Here is a 21813-nt window from a genome sequence, read left to right as displayed (position 1 = left end):
TCCTTATCCTTTGTGGTGAATTTTACTTTAAAGTCTATTTTGTCAGAGATTAATATTGCCACTCCTGCTCTTTTTTGAGTGTTGTTTGCTTGATATGTTTTTTCCATCCTTTGAGTTTTAGTTTGTTTTTTGCCTTGACGTCTAAGGTGTGTCTCTCGTAGGCAGCATATAGACGGATTGTGTTTTTTTTATCCATTCTACCACTGTCTCTTTATTGGTGCATTTAGTCCATTTACATTCAGTGTAATTGTTGATAGGTATGAGGTTAGTGCTGTCATTTTGATGTTTTTTTTGTGTGTTTTGTTGACAGGTTCCTGTTTCACTTAATTTTCTGTGTGCTGAGTCATTTTTCTTTATGGATTTTCTTTCCATCTTTTTCATTGTTGTTGATTTTGTGTTTGCTGAGTCTCTCTATTTTTCTTGTTTTTTATTTTGATGTGTAGGATTATTAGTTTACTTTGTGGCTACCTTAATATTTACCCCTATTTTTCTAAGTTTATACCAGTCTTTTATTTCTTTGTATAGCCTTGACTTTCTCTCCATACGAAAGCTCTATGACTACATTTTTTAGTCCCTCTTTTTTGTTTTAATGTTGTCATCTTTTACATATTGACATCTCTGTTTCCTTATTTTCAGTGTTTTAGCTTTGATTTATTTTTGTGACTTCCCTATGTGGGTTGATATCTGGTTGCTCTGTTCCGTGTTCTAGTCTTGGGTTGTTATCGGATGTTATTGATTTTCTAACCAGAGGACTCCCTTTTAGTATTTCTTGTAGTTTTGGTTTGGTTTTTGCAAATTCTGTAAACTTCTGTTTATCTGGAAATGCCCTAATTTCACCATCATATTTGAGAGAGAGTTTTGCTGGATATATAATTCTTGGCTGGCAATTTTTTTTCCTTCAAGGCTTTATATATGTCATCCCATTGCCTTCTTGCCTGCATGGTTTCTGCTGAGTAGTCCAAGCTTATTCTTATTGACTCTCCTTTGTAGATGACTTTTCGTTTATCCCTAGCCACTCTTAAAATTCTCTCTGTCTTTGGTTTTGGCAAGTTTGATTACAATATGTCTGGGTGACTTTCTCTTGGGATCTACCTTATGTGGGTTTCGATGAGCATCTTGGATAGATATCTTCTCATCTTTCATTGTATCAGGGAAGTTTTCTGCCAACAGATCTTCAACAATTCTCTCTGTATTTTCTGTTATCCCTCCCGCCCGCTTCTGGTACTCCAATCACTGGAAGGTTATTCCTTTAGATAGAGTCTCACATAATTCTTAGAGTTTCTTCATTTTTTAAATGCTTTTATCTGATTTTTCCTCAAATAAGTTGGTGTCAAGTCCTGTATCTTCAATCTCACTAATTCTGACTTCTATTGCCTCAATTCTGCTCTTATGACTTTCTATTGAGTTGTCTAATTCTGAAATTTTATTTCTAATCTTCTGGATTTCTGATTGCTATCTCTCTATGGACTCTTGCAGCCTATTAAATTTGTCATTATGCTCTTGAATAACGTTAAGATCCTCTGTTGCTTTGTCTGTGTGTTCCTTTGCTTGTTCTGCATTTTGCCTGATCTCCTTCGATATATTGAATAGTTCTGTATATTAATCTTTTATATTCTACCTCCGGTAATTCCAAGAAATTCTCTTCCTCTGGAAAATTTCTTGAATCTTTATTCTGGGAATTTGCTGAAGTCATCATAGTCTGCCTCTTTATGTGATTTGATATTGACTGTTGTCTCCGACCCATCAATAAGTTATTATATTTATTTATTTTATGTTTGCTTACTGTCTTCTAGCTTCTTGTTTTGTTTTGATATACCCAAGTAGGCTGCTCGTGTGAGCTAGTTTATTTATTGGCACCTTTGAAGCTCTAACATCCTGTCACCAGGTGGTTAGAGCTGTTACTAGACATGTCAGCCCAGGAGTGTGTTTACTTTTCTTGTATGAATTCAGCTAAGGTGTCCAGGTAGTCGGTCACCAAGTGTGTGATGCAGGCTCTCACTTACAGTCCTAGACAGACATGGGTGATTCGTGTAGGCACAGGTATCTGGCTGCAGTAGCGGGTCATGTTTTGAGCAAGGCAGGGGGCTGACGGCTGCCCCATGTGTCTGGGAGGAAAATGTGTCCCTGTTCCCTAGAACACGTAGGTGGGTGGGTTTTGCCACTGGACTATGAGCACCCAGTGCTGTTGAGTATAAGGACTGGGGGGCACCACTTATTCTTCTTGGACCCCTGTTGTGGGTGGCTAGGTGGCATGGGTGGAGCTACCAGTCCTCAAGCCCCTGATGTTGGTAGGTGAGGACTCTGCTTAATGGGCAGAGCAGTGTCAAATGTCATGAACCTGTCACTTTACCATATAGCAGAAACAGTTGAATGTATATACCCTGTTGTACTGTGCTAATGAGGGCATACACTGTTGAAATGGGCCCACACAGGTCTATGCAGGGGTGAAAGGCATTCAAAGTCTCTGGACCCCTTATGCCTGTGCCTACCCTGAATTCCTGGCTTAGAGGAGCTGGTAGATTATTTTTTCCCTGTTTGTTAATTTGTTCCCTCTCCAAGGCAGGGAGAATGGCTCAGTGTGCATGACGTGTCCTACTTCTGGCCCAGGGGACTAGGCAATCACTGAAGCCGGCCCAGGACCTGGTGCAAAGTGGGGAGGGGGGAAGTATATGGGTGAGAGGTTTTTCCCTAAGGGTGTGTTTTTTGATCTGCACAGTAGGCCAGACGCAAGTACCTATCTTTTGCTGATTGAGTGCTGCTTTTCACTGGCTCTGGATGCCAGAGTAGACTCTCTACTACTGGGTCTCTCTTGATGTGGAAAATGCTTTCCAAGGGCCACTGTTTGCCTCACCATGCACGCGAGCCAATCCGGCCTGAAGGGCACCGGCTCCCACCAGTTCAGATCTGGCATCTCCTCACTGCTTCTGAACTGTCTCTCCGTCCCCCGTCACTCAGTCTGATTCCTCAACTTTGCCTTTGATGTTTAGGGCTCCTAGATAGTCATATAAAATTGATTCACTTGTTTTCTCAGGTCTTTGTTGTAAGAGAGGTCACAGGAAGTGTCTGACTACTTTGCCATCTTGGCTCTGCCCCTGTAGATTTCTTTATACAGGTCTTTTACATCCCTGATTAGATTTATTATTAGATTTATTCCTAAGTATTTTATCTTTTTAGGTGTTATTATATACATATTGTTTTCCTGATTTCCCTTTCAAAGTTCTCTTTGTTGGTGTTTGGGAATCCAACCTATTTTTGTATGTTGATCTTGTATCCTGCTACTGTGCTGAATCTATTAGTTCCAGTAGTTTTCCTGTGGAATCTTTGGGGTTCTCTATGTATAGTATCCCACCACTTATCTGATTTGGATGGCTAGTATTTCAGTGAGGATTTTTATTTTCTTATTTATAAGGGATATACCACTTGTCTGTCAGTTTGTCATACTGTGGTGGCTTGTGTGTTGCTGTGATGCTGGTAGCTATGCCTCCAGTATTTCAAATAATAGCAGTGTCACCCATGGTGGACAGGTATCAGTGGAGCTTCCAGACTAAGACAGAGTAGGAAGAAGGAGCTGGTGATCTTCTTCTGAAAAAATGTACCAGTGAAAATGTTATGAATACCAGCAGAACATTTTCTGATATAGTGCCGGAAGATGAGCTCCTTAGGTTGGAAGACACTTAAAGTACAATGGGAGAAGAGCTGCCTCCTCAAAGTACAGTCGATCTTAATAACATGAATGGAGTCAAGCTTTCGGAACCTTCTTTTGCTGATGAGGCACAAATCAAAATGAGAAGAGAAACAGCTGCAAACATTCATTAATAATCAGAATGTGGAATGTACAAAGTATGAATCAAGGAAAATTAGAAGTCGTCAAAAATGAAATGGAACACATAAAGATCAATATCCTAGGCATTAGTGAGCTGAAATAGACTGGCATTGGTCATTTTGAATCAGACAATCATATGGTCTACTATGCCGGGAATGACAAATTGAAGAGGAATGGTGTCACATTCATCACTAAAAAGAACATTTCAAGATCTATCCTGAAATACAATGCTGTCAGTGATAGGATAATATCTATACGCCTACAAGGAAGAGCAGTTAATACAACTATTATTCAAATTTACATACCAACCACCGAAATTGAAGATTTTTACCAACTTCTGCAGTCTAAAATTGATCAAACATGTAATCAAGATGCGTTGATAATTACTGGTGACTGAATGAGAAAGTTGGAAACAAAGAAGAAGGATCAGTAGTTGGAAAATATAGCCTAGTTGACAGAAAGGATGCCAGAGATCACATGATAGAATTTGGCAAGACCAATGACTTCTTCATTGCAAATTCCTTTTTTCAACAACATAAACAGCAGCTATACACGTGGACCTCACCAGATGGAATAATCAGGAATCAAATTGGCTACGTCTATGGAAAGAGACAGTGGAGAAGCTCAATATCATCAATCAGAACAAGGCCAGGGGCTGACTGCGGAACAGACCATCAATAGCTCATATGCAAGTTCAAGTTGAAGCTGAAGAAAATTAGAGCAATTCCACAACAGCCGAAATAGGACCTTGAGTATATCCCACCTGAATTTAGAGACCATCTCAGGAAGAGATTTGAAGTATTGAACACTAATGACTGAAGACCAGACGGGTTGTGGAATGGCATCAAGGACATCCTACATGAAGAAAGCAAGAGGTCATTAAAAAGACAGGAAAGAAAGAAAAAACCAAAATGGATATTTGAAGAGACTCTGAAACTTGCTCTTGAACATCAAGTAGCTAAAGCAAAAGGAATAAATGATGAAGTAAAGGAGCTGAACAGATTTCAAAGGTACAAAGTAAAGCATAACGAAATGTGCAAAAATCTAGAGTTAGAAAGCCAAAAGGGAAGACTACACTCAGTATTTCTCAAGCTGAACGAACTGAAGAGAAAATTCAAGCCTCCGGTTGCAATATTGAAGGATTGTACAGGGAAAATATTGAATGATGCAGGAAGCATCTAAAGAAGATGGAAAGAATTCACAGAGTCACTGTACCAAAAAGAACTGGTCAATGTTTAACCATTTCAGGAAGTAGCATATGATCAAGAACTGATGGTACTGAAGGAAGAAGTCCAAGCTGCACTGAAGGCAGTGGTGAAAAAAAAGTCTCTAGCAATTGACAGAATACCAATTGAGATGTTTCATGAAACATATGCTGCGCTGGAGCTGCTCACTCATCTATGCCAAGAAATTTGGAGGACAGCTGCCTGGCTAACAAACTGGAAGAGATACATATTTGTGCCCATTCTAGAGAAAGGGGATCCAACAGAATGTGGAAATTATCGAACAATATCATTAATATCACACACAAGTAAAATTATGCTGAAAAACATTCAAAAGTAGTTGCAGTAGTACATCGACAGGGAATGGCTAGAAATTCAAGTTGAATTCAGAAGAGGATGTGGAATGAGGGATATCATTGCTTATGTCAGATGGATCTTGACTGAAAGCAGAGACTACCAGAAAGATGTTTACCTGTGTTTTATTGACTATGCAAAGGCATTTGACTGTGTGGATAATAACAAATTATGGATAATATTGCAAAGAATAAGAATTCCAGAACACTTTATTGTGCTCATGAGGAACCTGTACATAGAGCAAGAGGCTGTCGTTCGAATAGAACAAGGTAATACTATGTTGTTTAAAGTCAAGAAAGGTATGTGTCAGAGTTGTATCCTTTCACCATACTTATTCAATCTGTATGCTGAGCAAATAATCTGAGAAGGTGGACTCTATGAAGAAGAACTCAGCATCAGGATTGGAGGAATACCCATTAACAACCTGAAATACGCAGATGACCCAACCTTGCTTGTGGAAAGTGAAGAGGACTTGAAGTACTTACTGATGAAGAACAAAGACTACAGCCCTCGGTAGGGATTACAGCTCAACGTAAAGAAAACAAAAATCCTCACTACTGGACCCATAAGCAACATCATGATAAACAGAGAAGATATTGAAGTTATCAAGGATTTCATTTTACTTGGATCCACAATCAACGCCCACAGAAGCAGCAGTCAAGAAATCAAATGATGTGTTGCATTGGGCAAATCTGCTGCAAAAGACCCCTTTAAAATGTTAAAAAGCAAAGATGGCACCTTGAGGACTAAGGTGTGCCTGACTCAAACCATGGTATTTTCAATCACTTCGTATGCTTGCGAAAGCTGAACGATGAATAAGGAAGACCAAAGAAGAACTGATGCATTTGAATTATGGTGTTTGTGAAGAATATTGAATATATCATTTACTGCCAGAAGAACAAACAAATTTGTCTTGGAAGAAGTACATCCAGAATGCTCCTTAGAAGTGAGGATGGTGAGACTTTGTCTCACATACTTTGGACATGTTATCAGGTGGGACTAGTCCCTGGAGAAGAACATCATGCTTTGTAAAGCAGATGGTCAGTAAAAAAGAGGAAGACCCTCAATGAGATGGATTGACACAGTGGCTGCAACAATGGGCTCAAGCATAACAATGATTGTGAGGATGGCACAGGACCAGGCAGTATCTTGTTCTGTTTTACATAGTGTTGCTATGAGTTGGAATTTACTCGATGGCACCTAACAACTATGACAACATGTATAGTATCATATCATCTGTGAATAGGGATAGTTTTACTTCTTCCTTTCCAATTTGGATGCCCTTCATTTATTTTTCTTGCCTTATTCCAGCACAATGTTAAATAGGCGTGGCGATAAAGGGCATCCTTGTCTCGTTCCCATTCTCAGGGGGATTGCATTCATCTTCTCTCCACTGAGAATGATATTGGCTCTTTGTTTTGTATAACCGAAAATAAAATAAAATAACCCGTTGCTGTCAAGTAAGCATGCCCTTTATTATGTTGAGGAATTTCCCTTTTATATTTACTTTATTGAGAGTTTTTATCAGGAATGGTGTTGTACTTTATCAAATGCCTTTTCTGTGTCAACTGAAATGATCATGTGACTTTTAAAATTTTGTTTTATTTATGTAGTGGATTATATTGATTGATTTTCTAATGTTGAACCATCCTTGCATATCTGGTATGAATCCCACTTGGTTATGGTGTATTATTTTTTTGATATGATGTTGAATTCTATTGGCTAGAATTTTGTTGAGAATTTCGCATCTATATTCATGTGTGATATTGGTTTGTAATTTTCTTTCTTTTGTGGTGTCTTTGCCTGGTTTTGGTATCAGGGTTATGCTGGTTTCATAGAATGAATTTGGAAGTATCCTTTTCATTTCTATGTTCTGAAATAGTTTGAGTAGTACTGGTACAAGCTCTTCTCTGAATGTTTGCTAGAATTCTCCAGTGACGCCATCTGGGCCAGGGCTTTCTTTTGCTGGGAGTTTTTTTTTTTATTTTTATTACCTTTTCAATCTCTTCTCTTGTTATAAGTCTGTTCAAATTTTTGACCTCAGTTTGTGTTAGTTTAGGTAGGTAGTGTGTTTCTAGATATTGTCCATTTCCTCTATGTTCTCAAATTTGTTGGAGTACAGTTTTTCATAGTATTCTTTTATGATCCTTTTTATTTCAGATGGGTCTGTTGTAATGTCCCCCGTCTCGTTTCTTATTTGGGGTATTTGCTTCCTCTCCTGTTTTTCTTTTGTCAGTTTGGCCAGTGGTTTGTCGATTTTGTTGATATTTTCAAAGAACCAACTTTTGGTCTTGTTGATTCTTTCTATTGGTTTTATTTTCTCTATTTCATTTATTTCTGCTTTAATCTTTATTATTTCCTTTCTTATAGTGCCTGTAGGCTTCTTCTCCTGCTCCTTTTCTATTTGTTTGAGTTGTAGGGCTAATGTTTTGATTTTGACCCATTCTTCTTTTTGATGTGTGCGTTTATTGCTATAAATTGCCCTCTGAATGCTGCTTTTGCTGAGTCCCAAAGGTATTGGGATGATGTGTTTTCATTCTCATATGATTCTAGGATTTTTTTAAATACCCTCTTTGATTTCTTCATTGCCCAGTTGTTTTTAAGCAAGGTGTTATTCATTTTCCATGTATTTGATTTTTCTTTCCTTGCTCTTCCTGTTACCAATTTTTAGTTTTATGGTGTTGTGATCAGACAGAATGCTTTGTATCATTTTGATGTTTTGGATTTTTATTGATGGTTGCTTTGTGGCCTAAAATATGGTTTATTTTGGAGAATGTTCCATGTGTGTTGGAATGGAATGTACACTTTTCTGCTGTTGGACGGAGTGTTCTATATATGTCTATGAGATCAAGCTGGTTGATTGTGATCTTTAGATCTTCTGTATCTTTGTTGAGTTTCTTTCTAAATGTTCTGTTCTTTACTGAGAGTGCTGTGTCTCCTGATGTTGGTCCAGCAATGTGGGCGCATTCACAGTCCCTTGCCATATGGGCAGGGATGTTGGACCAGGAGTGGTATGGGCTTGCTTCCCACCCTTCAGCAGCTGGTCAAGTGGCAGGAGTGGAGGGGTGGTGCAGACCCGGTGCAACAGTAGGCCCAAGCACCATGGATGCTCTAGCAGTGGTGGCACAGCAGGGACTGGCAGGAAGCAGGGGAGGTGGTGTATAGGGTTCGGTGGGAGGGAGAAAGAAAAGAGAAAGAAAGAAAAAATGGGGGGTGGCACAGCTGTAGTTGGTGGATGGGGGCAGGGTGGACCTAGGGGCCAGCGGGAAGTGGAGGGAGGTGGTGTACAGGGCAGAAGAGTGAGGGGTGGGAAAGTGTGTTTCTCTGGTTACTGGGTACTCTGCCTCCTGTTAGGAGCTCCATGAAGTTGCTTCCCTGTACTCCCTCTCCAGTTTGTTGCTGGCTGTTTTCCAAGATGGTGACACTGTATCGTGTTTGTTGGCAGGGGACCTCCACTCCATATTTCTCCTCGTTCTCTGTTTTCTGTCAGTTTCTTCTTCCATTTGGTGTTTGATCTAGTTCTTTATCCCTTCATCTGAAGCTTAGTGTTCCAGGATTGAGCATTTGTATCTATTTTACTTAGTTTTTCAGGTCTTTGCTGCAGAGGGTCAGCATGGTGCAGCTGTCTAGGGCGCCATGTTGGCTCCTTCTCTTGTCCACATTTGACTGAAGAAAAAAAGAAATGTACTCCCTCCTTTCTAAGGTTAAGCCCACCCCACTTGGTGCTTTTGTGCTCGTCCTTCTAGGAATTCGCCTTATTGTTGTTGTTGTCTGCTGTCCAGTAGGCTCCTAACTCATGGCGACCCCATGAACAACAGGATTGGACCATTGTGCTCTATAGGGTTTTCACTGGTTGCTTTTCAGAAGTAGATCACCAGGCTCTTCTTTCTAGTCTGTCTTAGTCTTAAAGATTCACTGAACCCTGTTTAGCATCATAGCAACTCGCAAGCCTTCGTTGAAGATGGGTGGTGTCTGTGCATGAGGTGCATTGGCTGGGAATCGAACCCAGGTCTCTCTCATGGATGGTGAGAATTCTACCACAGAACCACCACTGCCCTTCTTCACTGTATTAATTCTCCCTTGATTTTGCCATCCTCCTTTCCCCTTTCACATTCTTCTTCCTCTGACATCTTTCTCTTGGCCTAAGCACGTGCTTAGTTCTCACCCATGCTTTTCTGCTTCTCTGCTCCCTTTCAAACACACGTGACTCATCTTCACCAATGTCTAGTTTTCCTCTTTCTCAGGTCCGTGAAAGTTTATACTTCCCAGGAGACTTTCAGTTAGGTGGGCTCATGTGACTAATTATGGACAAAGAACTGTGAGTGGAGATAACATGTCATGTTGGGGCAGAAGCTTAGAGATGCTGCGAGCACTCTTCTTTCCTGAAGCAGCAACTGAAGATATCACAGGCTCTAGATGGTACAGCTACAAGATGGTTGAAGCCTCTGTCAGCCTGGGTCAAACAGAGACTTCTCCCATGACCTGACCTATGATGACCATCCAGTATGAGGGAAAAATCAACTTTTGTTGGGCTAAATCACTGAGATTTGGGGGTTACTTGTGACTGCAACATTGCCTACCCTATCCTGACCAATACAGTTCTCTTTCTTTTTTTCAATTTTACCACCAAATTTCTTCAAATAATGGTCTAGCCAGCAGTTCTCAAATCCAGCTGTGCATAAGAAACACCTAGAGCGCTTTCTAAGAAGATAGATTTCTAGGCCCCAGGTCAGATAAAGCAGAATATGATTCTGGGGCTAAGTCCTGGGAATCCATATTTTCATGGGCCCCCCAGGTGACTCAGAGGAAGCCAACTCACACCACTCCTCAGACACTCTTGGGTATGAGTAGATACCCATCTTCCACTTCCTCAACTCCCATTTACTCATCAACTTTTAAAAAATATTTTATTATGTTTTAGGTGAAAGTTTACATAGCAAATTAGATTCCCATTTAACTATTTTTATACAACGTGTTCCATCACCTTGGTTACATTTTTTACAATGTGAAAAACATTCTAATTATTTCCATTCTTATTGTTCTGTTTCCATTAATCTAGCTTCCCTGCCCCTCCTTAGCTTCTCATCTTTGTTTTAGGGTAAATGATGACAGTTTATTTTTCATATAGTTGATTATTTAAGGGAGCACAGTATTGTTTATTTTATATGCCAATCTATTATTTGGATGAAAGGTGACCACAGGGAGTGGCTACTCATCAACTTTTAACCTGGTTCTCCATCCCCTACCATTTACCACTACCGAAAGTGCTTTCTCATAGGCCATGTATGACTTCCAGGACCTCTCAACTACAAAACCACTCAGTCCCTGTTTTACTCAAATTCTCTGTAGCATTTGACACTGTTTTCTGCCACTCCCTTACTTGAAATTCTTTCCTCTCTTAGTTTTCATGACATAATACGACTGCTGTTCTCCTTCCACCTCTATGACCAATATGTTTTTGCTATTTCTTCTTTCCTGTCTTCTTTCGTCCTTGGTAGAAGTGGCCCTGTGCTTTTTAACTTTTAGTCCTCTGCTCTTTTCTCTATTATATACTCTCTCCCTCAATGATGTCTTCTATTCAATGCCTGTAATGATCACTTCTGTGAATAGGACCCATCGATCTTGGTCTTGACCTTTCTCCCAAGCACTAGTTCACTGGTAAAAGTAATATTATTGCAAACCTATGATTTTCCAGTTACATATTGAACAAGCATAAACCTTCTCCACACAGAGCTAACAGAAAGTCTTTAGCTGAAAGGGAAGTTGGTGAGTGTTGGGGTAGGGAGAACATAGGGATCTCTGGGAATTTATTGCAGTGGAATCTACCCTAGTCTTATTCCACAGTTCCAATGCCTTCTGAGTATCTCCATTCAGATGTCCCACCAACACCTCAAACTCAACATGTTCAAAATCAAGCAAATCTTTTCTCCTTTCAAATCAATGCCTCCAGCTGATTTCTCTGTTTCTGAGAGTGACTGTATTTATCTAGTCACCCAGGCTTACAACTTTGCTGTCGTCTTTGTTTTCTCTCCACTTTATTACCAACATTCAATCAGTTGCCAAGTTGGATCCAGTTTAGCTCTGGAATGTGTCCTGTCTACTTCCATCCTATTCTCATGGCCACCACCATAAATTCAGATCCATATCATCTCTGCCTAGACCACTGTAGTGGCCAAACTACCCTCCACACTTCCAAGATATTCTACACAAAACTATCCAACAAGCTTTCTAAAGAAGAGTTGCTCTACCCCAACATACCTCTCCATCATTTTTTCCTGTCACTCCCCTCCATTACCTGGCACTGTACCTGGAACATGACCCATGCTTTCCTATCTCTCTCCTTGTCTGTATTATCTAAGATGAGACATTCTATATTTACTGAGAGCATGGAATATAACATTCATCTTTCTACCCTCTTCACTCTAGTGATAGTGCCTTACACAAAATAACAGCTCAGTAAATATTTGTTGAATGGAAATGTGTGGTTTTCTATGGTTCACAAAGGACATCATCTAACTGAACCTCAGATTAACCATTTGACAGAGGTACTGAACTTGGCAGGGTCTACTAATCCCACTCCCATCTTGAAAAACACAATTCTTCATGGTTGTCAGCCCTGGGCTAAGCTGACCAGGAAATCAGGAGCAACAGCTGTTCTGGAGCTTTAAGGGCATGCCCCTTGTCCAGGGAAGCATGTCAAGCCATGTGGAGAAAGGCTGTGCTTGTGAAATTACTTTTGGCACCAGCTCCAGCCCCCTGCATCTTGCTCTCCTCTTTGCTTGCTCCCTTAAGCTTATCTGGCTTCCAGCTAGTACTGCCCTTCCAATGTGGTGACCTGTTTGATCAATCTTGTGGTTATTGACCTTTCTGCTTTCTTTCCCAGTTATAAATTGCATTCTTCCTCCAAGTTCACATCTTAGACTCAGTTCCAAGACACCGTTGGCCTTGGTTCCAGGACCCCATGACTAGGAAGAGCACAGTTGAGTCCCATTCCAGGAGGGACCATTACAACTATGGGGCTGCTTTCACATGTTGTACTCAAGTCTGGTGACAGTGAAAACCACCTTTTGTCTTATTTTATATGTGTACTATAGCTTCCAGGGGTGGGAGTGGGGGCATTGTGGTTCAGTGGTAGAATTCTAGCCTTCCATAGGGGAGACCCAAGTTTGGTTCCTGGCCAATGCACCTTATGCACAGCCACCACCCATCTGTCAGTGGGGGCTTGCATGTTGCTATGACACTGAATAGGTTTCAGTGGAGTTTCCAAACTAAGACAGACTAGGAAAAAAGGCCTGGTGATCTACTTCTGAAAATCAGCCAATGAAAACCCTATGGATCACAACAGTCTGATCCACAATCCATCATGGGGATGGCGCAGGACCAGGCAACATTTCATTCCTTTGTGCACGGGGTCACCATGAGTAGTGGGGCAAACTTGAGCTCAGCTAACCACCACAACAACATTATAGCTTGCAAATGTCTGAGTGCACCAGCTTCCATCAATTATCCCTGAAATCCTGGGTCCTGTAGTGGAGGGATGTCAAGTCTAGAGCTGATTGGTCTCTTAGCAAAATTTCCTTAGGTATCACAGTGTTTATTGACCACAGAGGGACTGTGTATTGATTTCCCTCATTGTGTGTGGCATCCTTATCACCTCCCAGCATCCAGCTCCTTGTTGGTATTTTTTCTGGACTGAAAAGAGAAAGCATTATCTGCTTTGCCCCATTCTCACTTGCTGAAAATCCTGTCATGCTTTTACGCTTCTGAGATGGGCGATAGGAAAGCCTTGTGTAAGGGGCTTCAGGACACTAATCCAGATGACTGGCAGGCCTGGTACCAAAGTGCTGGCTCTGCTTCTCTCTTCAAGAGTCCTGAACAAAAAGCCCAGAGCCTTGAGGAAAATATTTACTTGTTCATTCCAGGAACATCTAGGAAACACAAACTCTGGGCTAAATGCAGGGAATCTTGAGGTTGCCTCCCTCAAAGTTCTCCCAGGACAGTAGAGAAGAGCCAAACAGATCACTTCTTTTTTTTTTTTTTGGTGATCATTCAAAGCTAGCATTTTCTCACATTTGGAAAGCCCCTCTTCAACTTTTTCTCACCAGCTTCTTCTTTTTTTTTTTTTTTACAAGAGAAAATGAAAGTTTTGCTCAGGAAATTCTGCGTATAAATCCAATGGGGCAGCTGCAGCAGATAAAAGATTTCCATGGCTGGGTTAGTTTATAGGCTTTTCTTTGCAGAGATTATTCAGCCATAGACAAAATTCCATTCCCAGGAGAGTTGGTCTTGTGGAAAACCTGTCATCAAGAAACATGAATTTGAAAATGTCCCTTCTCAACAAAGAGACCACTTCCTGACATTGTGAGTAGAGCAGGACTGGAGAAGTGAAGCCATGATGCTATGGAAACACAAGAGGCCAGGCTGGGACCTGACCCATGCTGGGAAGAAGTCAGGAAAGGCTTCATAGAGCTGATGCTCGAGTCAAATCAAAAGGATTGTTGGGAAGGGCCAGAAGGCAGAAGGGGACAAGGAACCTGGTGACAGGGAACCCAATTTGAGTAAGGATATTGTTGATGTGTTGTGAGATTGTTAACCATTGTCATAGGGCAACATTTGTAGTAACTGTTAAATGAGAAACTATTTTATTCTGTAAGCCTTCATCTTAGTGAGAATAACAGCACAATTGGAAGAGCATAGTCAATGTCACTGAACTGTGCATGTAGAAATTTTTGAAATGGTGTATCTTTGGATATGCGTATTTTCACCAAAAAAAAAAAAAAGGTTGAGAAGTTAGAGGGTTGACATGTTGTGGGGTTGTTAACCAATGTCATAAAACAATATGTGTACTGCTGTTTGATGAGAAACTATTTGTTCTGTAAGCCTTCACCTGAAGTACAATAAAAAAAATTTAAAAAAAGGATTGTTGGGAACAGGAAGGGAGTGAGTCAGGCAAAGATGGCCACGGTAAAGGAGGACCTCATTCCAGGCAGAGCAGAGAATGAGATCAATGGCATGGGAGTGAGGAATGGCAGTTGTGCCTGGACAATGACATTCAGTAAGAGGCCAAGGTGGTAGACAAAGTCACCAGAAAGCTTTCTTCTCTTTCTTGGAAACAGGAACAACAAAGATATCTGCAGATTCTCTGCCTCTGGTGTTTGGGAAGCCTCTTCAGTGACCTTGGCAATGATTTTTTCCCCATGTTGCTAGGTAGAATTTCCCCTCCTCTCTTAACTAGACAATAACCTACCTCAAGTAGCCTGGGTTCCAGTGTCCTTTGGGAGCCTCTCTAAGTCACTGTAGGTATTTTAAAGAGTGAGGAACGTCACTGGGTCTCCTTTGAAAATACAGGAGGCCTTAGGTGGCCATTAAGATCCTTTTGTGAATGTGTCAGGTAACAAATGTTAAGTTGCCAAAGAAAACTGGAGGGCAGGCTCTCAGCCTGAACCATGACAGGTGCAGTCTGTAGTGATCAAAAGAAAGGTCACACAAATGGGAGTGAAGAGAAGAGGGGCAGGGAGGAAGCTGTACACCAATTTGAAATGGACCCTGAACTGGCGACAGAGCTCAGCATGGCTCTTTGAAGAGGGTGAACAGAGTGATCTGGGGCTAGGAGGAGCCAGAGTGAAGATCCTAGTCAGCTGCCCATGTTGAATGAATAACCATTGGGCAGCATGGCCCAATGCAGTGTGCATGTATTTCCTAGGGATACTGTGATAAATTATTACCATCTTGGGGCTTAAATCAACAGAAATTTATTCTCTCACAGTTCTGGGGACCTGAAGCCTGAAGTCAAGGAGTCAGCAGGGCCATGCTCTCTTTGATGTTCTAGAGATTTCTTCCTGGCTTCTTCCAACTTCTGGTGGCTGTAGGCATTTCTAGGCTTGTGCTGCCTCGCTCAATCTCTGTCTTCATCTGCACGTGGCCTTCTCCTCTATGTCTGTGTCTTTTCCTCTGCTGTCTCTTCTGAGTAGACTTGTCATTAGATTTAGAGCCCAGAATGATCTCAAGATTCTTAATTATATGTGCAAAGACGCTTTTTTCCAAATAAGATTACATTCACTGGTTTTGGGGTTGGGACTTTGGCATATCTTCTTGAGGGTCACCATTCAAGTACACAGTGTTGACAAGGAGGAGAGGCGCTCTCTCTTTTCTTTTCCTGATTGTAAAGTGAGTAAATGTTCATTGTAAAAAATATAGAGCATATAGAAAAGTACAAAAAAATACTCCTTTAATTGCACAACCCAGGGGCAGGCATTGTTAACAATTTAAGAAATTATTTCCCGATTTCTATCAATTTATGTACATAATTTACTGGGTTCATACTGTGTTTACTATTGTATAATCTGCTATGTTCCAATTATTGTTATATTGTGAACATCAACCCATGCCATTGAATCTCCTTCTAACATGCCATTACACTGTTGTATCAGAGTTCAGTTAGCCAGTCCTGTGTTGTTCAATATTCGGGCTGTTCTTAATTTTTTGGCTAAGTCACACTGGTGACACAGTGGTTAAGCGCTTGGCTGTTAACGGAAATGTTGGCGGTTCGAACCCACCAGCTGCTCCGCAGGAGAAAGATGTAGCAGTCAGCTTTCATAAAGATTACAGCCTAGGAAACCCTATAGGGAAGTTTTACTCTGTCCTATAGGGTCGCTATGAGTCAGTTCTGTGATATGATGAGGTTATGGGGATTGGGTAGGGGCTAGAGGAGGGTTAGGAGACCTGGTTGCACAGTGGTTAAGCCCTGGGCTGCTAACCGAAAGGTCCGCAGTTGGAATCCACGCAGCTGCTCCGTGGCAGAAAGATGTGGCAGCCTGCTTCCGTAAAAATTTACAGCCTTGGAAACCCTACGGGGCAGTTCTACCCCATCCTATAGGGTTGCTATGAGTTGGAATCGGCTCAGCGGCAACGGGTTTAACAGGTTCAGAGGAGGGTTGAGAATATTTTCCAGGCGAGAGAAAGGCTCCTGGAGAAAGGAGAACTTACAGATCTAAGTGGAGAGAAGATGATTGGCAGACTCCTGAAGGGAATGGGAGGCGGGTGTGAATCATCAGAAAGGAGGTGGGAAGGGGAGAGAGGCATTAAATGACTGAGACGTGTGCATTTCTGGAGCCATCTTCATCACCTCAGCCCAAATGTCAGCCCAGATTCTCCAGAGGCCTGCCTCGTAGTTCTTTAGTAACTTGCAGCTATCACTGTGTAACTTTCTAACTGCGTCATCTGCACTTTTACAATTCTCAGGTATTGCTTGCTTACCAGTTGATAAAAGGTATCACAGAATCTCTCCCGTAGTCATTTCCAGAACAAAGTCCAAACGAATGATTGAATAAACGAACGCATAAAGAGAAGGAGATGATGAACTTGACACATTGCTCCGCATGGCCACGGTGAAGCACTGAGGTCAAGGCCTGAGAGCACAGACAGGAAAAAGCTCTAAGCAAGGGTGTCAACAAAGCATATACCTGTGCCAAGACATGTGACGGAGAGGAGCCCTCCGCTCACAGCCGGTCACACTCCAGTGATAGGGCACTTGCAGAAAACAACTGCAAAATCCCTCCATCCCACACAGCTTGACCAAGTTAGATGATGTCACTAAGAAGTGCACAAGAGAAAAGTATGTTTTTGGTGAAAGATATGACAAACAGAACTTTGCAACAACACCAACAACCAAACAAGGTGTGTGGTTATACAAATATGTGTATAGGCATATGTGTGTATATGAGTGTGAATATGTGAGTACATATGTGTGCACGGATGGATGTATCTACATGCACATGGACATAGAGGTGTGTGTGCATGCATGTAGAGCCACATATATTATGAACTGCATACGGGCACAAGTACAGATACTTCTTAGACAACCGAATTCCTCATGAGATTGGTTTTCTGGGTTTGAAGACTTAGGACCATAGACTTGTGGGACAACTCAGTTAATTGGCATAATATAGCTCATAAAGTATGTTTTACATCCCAAAGTGGTGAGCAGTGTCTGGGGTCTTAAAAGCTTGAGAGTGGCCATCTAAGATACAACTATTGGTCTGTACTTGTCTGGAACAAAAGAGAAAGAAGAAAACTAAAGATTCAGAGAAGAAAGTAGTCTATAGGACTAATAGTTTACATGAACCACAGCCTCATCTACCCTGACACCAGAAGAACTAGAAGGTACCCAGCTACCACTACCGACCATTCTGATCAGGGCCACAGTAGGTGGATCCTGACAGAACAGGATAAAAATGTAGAATGGAACTCAAATTCTTAAAAAGTCCAGACTTAATGGACTGGTTGAGACTAGAGGACTCCCCAAGACTATGGCTCTGAGATACTCTTTAGACCTTAAACTGAAATTATCCCTTGAGGCCACCTTTTAGCTAAATAACAGATTGGCTCATAAAATAAAGAATATTACCCATTTGTAATGAGCTCCTTTAAAAAATCATCTATGTGAGACCAAATGATCAAAAATGACTCTAAAGCAAAGCTGAGAAGGTAAGGGGGCAGGGAAACTAAAGTACTGGAAATAGTACAACCAGAATGGAATGAATGAGAATTATGACACATTGTGAAAAATGCAACCAATATCACTGAATAATTTGTGTAGAAATTGTTAAATGGGAACCTAATATGCTGTGTAAACTTTTTTTTTTATTGTACTTTAGATGAAGGTTTACAGAACAAACTAGCTTCTCATTAAACAGTACACATATTGTTTTATGACAATGGTTAACAACTCCATGACATGTCAACACTCTCCCTTCTCGAACTTGCGTTCCCTATTACCAGCTTTCCTGTCCCCTCCTGCCTTCTAGTCCTTGTCCCCGGACTGTTGTGCCCCATTAGTCCCGTTTGACTTTATGGGCCTGTTTAATCTTTGGCTGAATGGTGAACCTCAGGAGTGACTTCACCACTGAACTAAAAGGGTGTCCGGGGACCATACTCTCAGGGTTTCTCCAGTCTGTCAGACCAGCAAGCCTGGTCTTTTTTGTGTTTGTGAATCTGAATTTTGTTCTACATTTTCTCTCCAGCTCTGTCCGGGACCCTCTGTTGTGATCCCTGTCAGAGCAGTCCATGGTAGCCGGGCACCATCTAGCTGTACTGGACTGGTGGAGGCCATGGTAATTGTGCTGTGTAAACTTTCACTTTAAACACAATAAAATATTTATTAAAAAAAAAAACAAAAACCCTCCATAGTTTTCCTGCTAGGGAAAGCAGCAGTCAAATGTGGGCCTAAAAACCTTCTCACATAATGAGCAGCTTGAATAAAAAGGATGTTTTATTGCGTCGAACTTCAGTACAGGTAGTCCCTGAGTTATGAAATGGTTCCATTCCGATGACTCTGTCTTAAGTCGGTTCTAATGTAAGTTGAATACCTCCTTTTTTTTTTTTTTTTTTAGTTTTCATAGCCTGTTAGACGGCAGTGTTTTAAACAGTAAATCATAACATTAAATATCTGGGAGTGAAACATCTGAGAATGATAACATCAGCAAATTACGTTCTGCAACACTATCTGTAATATAGTACTAACAATAAGATGCACACACACACACAAAACAGTCATAAGTGTGGTTCCTCATAATTTGAATTCATGTAAGTTGAGGACTACCTATACTTGGACCTAGTTGTCAAAATCTGAAGCTAGTGGATAGGAGCAATCCTACAGAGGGTGTGAGATGGGTCTTTTTAAGGGCATGTGGCTGGCCAGCCACCAGAACCCCAACGATTCGTGCAGAGCTTTGTGGAAATGGCCGCGGTACTGTGGGCCTGGGGACTGGGTCAAGTGGGCTTTTGCTGGCACCGCATGCTCATTTGGGCAAATTCAGAAAGCCATTCAACACATACATAGAGATTAAAGTTTAATTGTGGTGACCAGGGACGGGAGGGAGGGGGAACAAGGGAGTCATTGTTTAGGAAGCAGTGAGTTTCTGTTTATAGTGAGGGAAATTGGCAACAATTATGGGTGATGGTTACAGAACATGATTAATGTAACTGATGTCACTAAATTGTACATGTGAAAAACATTAAGTTGACTAATGTTGTGTTATATATATTTTTTCAACAGTTTGAAAAAAGAAAGAAAGTCCATTGGAGATAGCCAAAATGCCATCCCCAGGAGGTGTTAGGAAGCCAAGGCAGAGAAAAGAGACAGATTGCCCCCCTCAAAGCTTGTCTTCTGACCATGGATGATTGCGGCCCCAAGAACGCAACACCACACAGAAGGCAAGCATGGCAGAATTATCAGACTTTCTCTATCCCGTCACAATTTCTCTTGGACTCGTACACGTAGTATGTATTTATGGAAAGAGTTTATATATAGCTTACCTGCCTAAGAGCATGATTCATTCCATACAAAAGGTGTCATCTTATAATTCAGTGCACACGGTACACCCTTTCTTCTTTCACTAATTTGCAGTTCTCTTTTGAAATGGAAAGCGCTCATAAACCAGCTCCTTTTGTGTGTTTGTGCCTGTGTGTGTGCGTGCGCGTGTGTAATAACCAAGAGACTATTTCAGTACTTAAAGCAATAGAAGCCTAAATTTGATAAGCCTATCCCAAAAAGAAAATGAAGCCTTCAGAAAACTTGACAGGTTCAACCAATAAACCCTTTCCCTTTAAGGTAGGAGCCACAGAAACAGAGTTTTGAAATTTCATATCGAATTATAAAGATTATTATGGAGTCCAACTGCTAGACTACCTGTTTATAATTCAAATATTTCCTTTTCAGAGCAGGGTTCACATGAAGAAACAAACCCCAGAGACAATGCCTGTGAACGCATTCAGCCAGATCCTTCTCTGCACGGTTTTCTTTTTTCCCTCCCCACTTCTCCTTTAGGGAGCTAAGAGGCAATTAGTGCTGTCTCTACGCGCTCTGGTTAACCACGGAAGAACTCAATTCGGAAAGTCCAACTGTTGCTCGCTCAAGCCAATTATAGGGCTCTGTGCTTAAATCTGCTCCAGGCTGTCATTTAGAAATGAACTTTTCTGACGGAAATCCTCAGATGGGGAAAGGCACTGAAAATTAATTAGTACTATTTCTAGGTCCCCGCAAGGACGCTGCGGTACCGCCGTGGTTTTAGGAAAGCTCGCCTGGGACTTGAAGCTATGCTCAGCACGGCACAAGCTCACTGAATTTCTAAATTGATTCTTACAAATGACAGATACTGGCAGGTAAGTTCAGGGAAGGTAAAATTCAAAGAGCAAAGAACTCAAAGTTGGACTGAATCTTCAATTCATGATACACATGGACTTAACCTTTCCCTTCCAAGAGATTTGTGTATCAAGGATGGCTCTTCCAGCAAGCAGGGATATAGAATCACCCTCTTAGTTGTCCCTGGTGACATGGCATTTAGGGGTGGTAGAGGGGAAAAACAGCCCTTGGGTCCTCTCTTCTGGGACCTGTTGCTGAATGTCAGAATTTAAAAAAAAAAAAGAAAAAAAGCCAAACCCATTGCTATCAGGTTGCTTCCGACTCATGGCGACCCCATGTGTTACAGAGTAGAACTGCTCCATAGGGTTTTCATGGTTATAATCTTTACAGAAGCAGATTGCCAGGCCTTTCTTCCATGATGCTGCTGGGTAGGTTGGAACTGCCAACCTTTAGGTTAACAGCAGATCACAAACCACTTGTGCCACCTGGAAACCCTTGAACGTCAGAATAAGCGCTGTCAAATGTTCAAACGGTCAGTCTCTCTTGCCTCATGCTGACCTTTCCATCTGTATCCCACCACACCTTCCCCCGACCCTGCAAAAAAAAAGAAAAAAAAAAGAAATTGCCAAAGTACTAAATTGACCTGTCGTGATGATGGAGTGCAGCCCTGTCTTAATTACAACACATGGCATTGGCTAGAAAAAAGTGGTGCTGTTACAATATTTGCTTTGACATATCTGTCACTGCTCGACATCTCTGTGCGAGCGTGTAATCTGTCAATACAAACTATGAGTGGGTTATCTTCTACCAAGATTTAAAAGTAAGTGACAAGCCTCCTAACTATATCAACTCTGAGGTCCCTGCTACTGAGGGGGGGCGAGATGCCTGATAGAGCGATGGGACTCTCGGAAAGAAACTTGGTTCTGTGTTTACTTTATCTGGCACGTACTTGGGGCCTCTCTTTTTTAGTCTCCTTTGATAGCTCTTCCTCATTTCCTTGATTTTAAATGTTAGAGGGCCCCAGGTCCAGTCTTGGATGCCTTCTCTTCCCTTGGTGAGCTCATCTGTCTCATAGCTTTAAATTCCATCTATATGCAGACAACTCCCACATGTATATATATCTTCTGTGGCCCAGACGTGTGTATCCAGCTGCCTCAGTAGCTCCACCTGAATATCTAACAAACAAAACCAAATCCATTGCCATCAAGTCGATTCCGGCTCACAGTGACCTGATAGGACAGAGTAGAACTGCCCCCATCAGATCTCCAAGG

This window comes from Trichechus manatus, unplaced genomic scaffold (assembly GCF_000243295.1).
Source record: "Trichechus manatus latirostris isolate Lorelei unplaced genomic scaffold, TriManLat1.0 scaffold00079, whole genome shotgun sequence".
Taxonomy (NCBI): Eukaryota; Metazoa; Chordata; class Mammalia; order Sirenia; family Trichechidae; genus Trichechus; species Trichechus manatus.
Note: the sequence above shows the minus strand (reverse complement) of the source record.